The sequence below is a fragment of the Littorina saxatilis genome, unplaced genomic scaffold, assembly GCF_037325665.1.
Source record: "Littorina saxatilis isolate snail1 unplaced genomic scaffold, US_GU_Lsax_2.0 scaffold_468, whole genome shotgun sequence".
NCBI lineage: Eukaryota > Metazoa > Mollusca > Gastropoda > Littorinimorpha > Littorinidae > Littorina > Littorina saxatilis.
The window spans coordinates 43,797-49,794 of NW_027127519.1; the positions used below are offsets into that span (position 1 = coordinate 43,797).

The 5,998-nt window shown below is 37.9% G+C and overlaps 1 long non-coding RNA gene across 1 annotated transcript; it reads right to left on the bottom strand.

Moving 5' to 3' along the window:
* Positions 1–377: 377 nt before the first annotated feature.
* On the bottom strand, positions 378–5,773 carry LOC138955952 (uncharacterized). Its single transcript, XR_011452436.1, has 3 exons — positions 5,629–5,773; positions 4,629–4,688; positions 378–1,847 (listed from the first exon to the last, which is right to left on the bottom strand). It is a non-coding gene; the product is annotated as an uncharacterized lncRNA (long non-coding RNA).
* Between the last annotated feature and the right edge of the window lie 225 nt (positions 5,774–5,998).

Consider the following 5,998-nt stretch of genomic DNA (forward strand, 5'->3'; position numbering starts at 1 on the left):
GAACCACTAAAAGTGACCATATCTCATGGTAGAAAGAGCCAATAAGCACCATTGTACTTCCTATGTCTTGAATTAACAGCTTTGTGTTGCATGACCTTGGATGACCTTGACCTTGGGTCAAGGTCACATGTATTTTGGTAGGAAAAATGTGTAAAGCATGTGAGTCGTATGGGCTTTGCCCTTCTTGTCTTTATTTAAATTACAATCAGATGTGGTCGTAGAACAGGCACTGTAAACAAAACCTAGCATGATATACTACTTGTGTGATGTTTCGGTCAATATCTTTATTTTCCTTTCAGAAATACATTGGCGTTTTGAATGTCAAGGGAAGTGATACAAATGCTGCAGCGGGCTATCAAGAACGCGAAGGCAAACAAGGTAAATACCTACTTAACGTCTGACATTAGTTTACTTATTAACTCTTTCTATACTGGCCATTATCTCCCCAGTCTCTCCCCAGAAACTGGCCATTTGCATGGGTTTGCAAAATAATTCTCAAAAATTAACAAAACAAGATGCAGCCTTCAAACTCATAGGTTTTATTGTGAATATATTGCTAAAACATATGCTAAAGTTTGGTTTCATTGTTGTGAAAAAAATAAAAATATGATGTCGTGTCCAGAATTTATGGGTATATTTTACGCAATACGAAAAAGGGGGTATGTATTTTGACTTAGAAGCATTTTTTTCTTATGAAGGCTCTGTTTGCAACAAAACTGTTTCTGTTTACTTGTATGAAGATTGTGCTAACACAAAAACATAACGAATACCAACTGATTTTCCATTTGGTGGTCATGTAAGCATTGTGAACATGTCCGAAAAATCTGATCACACACCATGTGGTCGACATGCAGACCTGAACGGCCAGTGTATGGTGGCAGAGTTGGAAAATAGGAAAAGTCTTGATGCCAATCCTTCATCAAAAACCGAAGAAAATCGTCATTGTAATAAGTTTGCTTTATTCTAAATCAAACGACTAGGATAGATGACAGACACAACGACAAACACATTCAATTCTATGTAAAACATACACAATGCGCACGTTAACAAGCTGGCCATAACAATGTGCCCATCGTGCATGAAGTGTGGCTTTGGTCGGATCAGTAGCCGTGCTTTGTCTGCGATGCTAAACATGACATTTTGTTAAAGCGACGATTTAGCAATGTTGTTGTTGCTGCTGCTGCTGTCTGTTCTTGTCACGACATCTCGCCATATAACAGTTTTTTCCCTCCTGATTCTGAGAAGAAGCTGTTTAATTGTGATATCAGGCCTAGGAACCCCTGATTTTCACTTGGAGCATTCTCAAAGAAACTTAGCATATGTTAAGAAAAATGAGTGTACTCCACACTTTGTCTTTTGTTGTTCGTTGTCGTTGCATGTCCTCCGTTCCACAGCCACCTACTATAAATGCAAGTGTTAAATGAAGTATGCTTGCAGAGAATCATGTGATGCCAATGACAGGTAAGGACATGTGGTAATACATACTACGTTTTGGAACCAGGGAAAATGCAGCACAAATTATTTATCAACCAAATTGATTGACTTGTGCACCATGACAAAAGTTTTCTTTGATCCATAAAAGGTCTTTTGCCAGAAAAATTGCTCTGAACATCAAGTACCCTGCAAGTTGTCACACATTTACATTATTGAAATAAAAAGAAAACACACCAGTAACCAGGTTAGGTACGTTAATATCTATAATCAATATCTCGGCACGTTACTGCCTTCTTCGGGATGGTAAGCTGAACATTATTGAACAAAATAATCGGTTTAGATTGTATACTTTGATTCCTGAACGAAGAAGCAGAGGTACTGCATACAACTAGGACTGTAATATCAGCTTTTGCCTGAAACACACACACATACACTTATAAAATTAATGCAATGTCATTGTATGAAGCCAGAACAATCACTAACTTACATAGTTGGTCACACAATTACCCATCACTGAACAATAAATCGAAGTCGGGTGGATTCAATGACTAAAGCAGTAAAGGCTTTGAAAAAACCCTCATCACAAAACATCCCCCCCCCCAAAAAAAAAAAAAAAAAATAAAAAAAATAAATGAAATAAAACAGGTTGTGTATATAGCGCAGTAAACACCATGCAGGTACAAGCAAAGATTTGACAGTGATTATCCTTGTTTTATACAGCACACATTTTCTAGTTTTAATCTCTCTCTCTCTCTCTCTCTCTCTCTCTCTCTCTCTCTCTCTCTCTCTCTCTCTCTCTCTCTCTCTCTCTCTCTCTCTCTCTCTCTCTCTCTCTCTCTCTCTGGAAAGTAATTTATTGACCTGTGGGTTATTTGCGTTTGTATACACATTGGTGATTCGTAAACTATGTTGAAAGAGATTGTCAAACAATATTATATGGGGTGTCTTAAAAAAAATGTATATCAACAAAATCTGTCATTATTATCAGGCACACGGTTTTAACAAAGCTATGTCACGAAATGCAACATAAGTGGCTTAAAAAGTCGTGTTTTTGTGTGTGCAGGATATTCGCTAGGACAGGACCTCAAGCTGAACCAGCACAACAGCGATGCATTCTTCCATGGCTTCCACAAAAGTCTTTCACCTATAGCAGGCATTGCATACAGATAACCCTAACCCTCCTTTTTAAAAATTCTTTAGACCAATTATCCCTCTGTTCCCATGTTAAACATGGAATAATTCTGGACAAATGCGAGGACGTTAGCTTTTTTTTTATTTTATTTTTTTATCATTTTACTTATCATTAAAACTTGTTTAGATTTCGATTCGTAAACCATTTACAGTAATCCTTTGTTTTTTAACTTTGTTCATCTTACCACAGTCACTTCGTTGTTTAGATTTATCATTAAATTTGTTACCATTATGCAGGAAAAATGTAGAATAAAACCAGGAGAGCTTTCGGTAGAAGATATTTCCTGTGTCAAAAGTTAATGCTTATTCTGATTGGTGGGTGCTCCAAACTAAGTTATTTTGACTGCCTTATTCGAATTCATTTCCAAGACAGGGCTGAGAAGTGGAGAAGCTCAGGAGAGTATCGTAAAAATTGTCTGGGTGTTTATGCAAAACTTTCGAATATGTCAGATTTTACTTTAGAGATTTTAAATACTGTTAACTGACAGAAATGCTATAACTTCTACACCAATTGACTGGATAACTTCATATTCAGCATACTTAAACTTGATTTTATGCATGTGCAGTTCACAAAGTGGCAAATTTGTAGGTTAAATTATCTAACTTTTGCATCACCAATGACACCAACGCTTTCGTGTCTGAGGATTGCCCTGAACCTAGCTGTAACTGCATGCTTTCTTCAGGTCATCGATAGCCTGGGGGTTGAAGGGGATGTTTTTACATACTAAGACATTCAAAATAATCAAAAAGGTAAAAGGCTGAAGGGTTTAAATTAGGTAAAAATGGCTACCGCTCAATGTCAAAACTCGTTCTGTTTAGTCGACCCCCGAATTTGGAGAACAAAATTAAAATTGCACAAAAGTCAGACCATTCAATTTACAAAATTGCCACTTACTGGAAAGGTAGAACATAAACTGAAGTTAATGAATACCATATATAAAATAATTGGTTCAACAGATGCAGAAGTAATTTGCATGGTTGTGGGTGTCCTTTTTAGGGGGGTCAACCCTGTAGAAGAGACGATTTTCTTTAATTATCAATCCGTAATATATTGTTTGTTATGCATACAAGATTAACATTGACAAATACTTCAAGACTCCTCATTGATCTTAAGAAATGTTGTGTTTTTTTTTGTTACTGACTGATTCACTTTCTATTCACTTTACTCTACATAAGTCACGACAAGAAAAGCAAGGGAGGTAATTTCTTCGGAAGAGGCAATTCTCTCCCCTCAGAACGATTGTTGTAGTTTGTTTGATTTTGTTCCCTTCTAATAAGTATTATTTAAAATAGATCTTTACATCTTGATGTGAAAGGCGCAGTACCCCCCTCCCCCCAGGATGTTAAATTCTAGGTTGTGTCCATGTAAAATCCTGATCCTAGTCAAGATCCGAGTTGGTTTTTCATGCAACTGTGCCTCTTTATGCCACTCAATTAGACATACTTTGCAATCTATAATTGCATGAAACTAAGTACAGGAAATACGTTGTTGTCGTGTTTTTAATATTACATAATGAAATAAAAAATGTCACAACTGGTTTCGTGTTGGGCTTTCTCTCTCTGTCTGAATCTCATAATTACTTCCTTCTGAGGCCTGAAATGTGTTGCAGGCATTGTTCAGCTTACATTTATTGTTACAATTTTTGTGGATATGTTATTAAGTGTGTCTGTGTTTCTATCATTCGTTATCAGTGTGGTTAAAAAAAAAAGCACACGTCAAAGTAATTTACCCTTCATCATTATCAAAACATGCAGATACAGGTAATAAATATTTGTGATACTTTAAACAAATACAATGTTTGTTTGTTGCGTCTTTTTTTTTCAGAGCAAACACACATTGTATTTGTTCAAACGTGTATATTCTGCACTTTCTAATACCCTGCATGGATCTCCAAATCAAGAATAATGAAAAGTCGTCTAATAGCCCTGCAGCACTCACACGAACATGATAGAAGCTTGCATGCATGCACCCAGGCTCGCTGTCTTCGGCTAAAAGAGCTTACCGTTGGATCTTTGCTCAGACAAATGTAGCTGTCTTGTCCACTTGCTCCTGTCGCATAGATCTGCAATGTGCAACATCATCTTTGATTAATAAGTCTGAGGCACAGACAAACACACACGCGCGCACATTTGCGAGAGAATGCACGTCAGTCTATTCAATCAAACAGTATAAAAACATACCACAGACGTGGTATGGTGGTGGAAACTGGACATTCGCCGTATAACAAACTCAAGAGATTCATTTGTGTGTGTATGTTTAATCAAAAGTTCATCTTGGGCACATTCAGTCTGTATTGTAACAGGACCCATCCCGTAAAAACTTCGAACAGATCTATTAAATTCTGAAATCCTTGACAGGGGCGGACGAGGGGGGGGTTTCAGGGGTTTCCGGAAACCCCCCCCCAGCCAAAAATTTTTTTTTTAAATGGTGTTTTTTTGGGGTATTAATCAGTGACAAAATCTGCTGCCTGAAACTGGTAATGATCATCCTCAAAATGCACCAGATTGCACCATTTTGCATCCTTTTTTACAAAATTTTCCGGGGGGGCATGCCCCCGGACCCCCCTAGCAAGCTAGGCGCTTTGCGCCGTCGGCTCGGCGCTTCGCGCCTTCACACCCATATCTTCACAATATACTTTTGGAAACCCCCCCCATAAAATGAACTGATCCGCCCCTGCTTGACAAGGTTTGTTTCCAATCATCTGTATCTGACCGAAGTAAAAAAAAAAATCAGCCAGTACACGCATCTACCCCCTCACACGACAATATATATGTGGCGAAAAAAGGAATCGAGAGGGGGGGAACAAGGAATAAATTAGATCCAGAAATAATTCCACTTCATCATTCCAAAATTCAAGTGTGAAGTGATCGGATACTGTGGTAAAGATACGTGCTTAGTATCACAACTGAAAATACAAGCCCTAGGGTTTTAAATCAAGGAAACAATTAAAGTTAAGGAAAGATCAACAGAAATGTCGAGAACATGTAAAATATTGTACTTACAATCCGTTTCAGCATGCTCTTCGAATAATAATCTCCCAGTCAGCCTCGTGCTTACGACTTCGACAGGATGTTGCCTCTCACGCTGAGCCAGTACATTTGGAGTGAATTCAAAGGCCAGAGATGCAGTACAAGCACATTAGTTAGATCCAATTCATTTACATTGCTACCTTGCCCAATTTATGGCTATTTCTGTTGGTAACATCACACATGTGGCAAGCAGTGCTTGTTGCCGACTCTGCTGGGACAGGCAGCAGACGATTTTATTTAGGAACCAAATTCTGATTGGTTAAAACATAAAACCGGAACTCAAAATACCACTTGTTCTTTGGAAGTATCAAATCAAGAACAGATAATCAGGTAAACCTGAAAT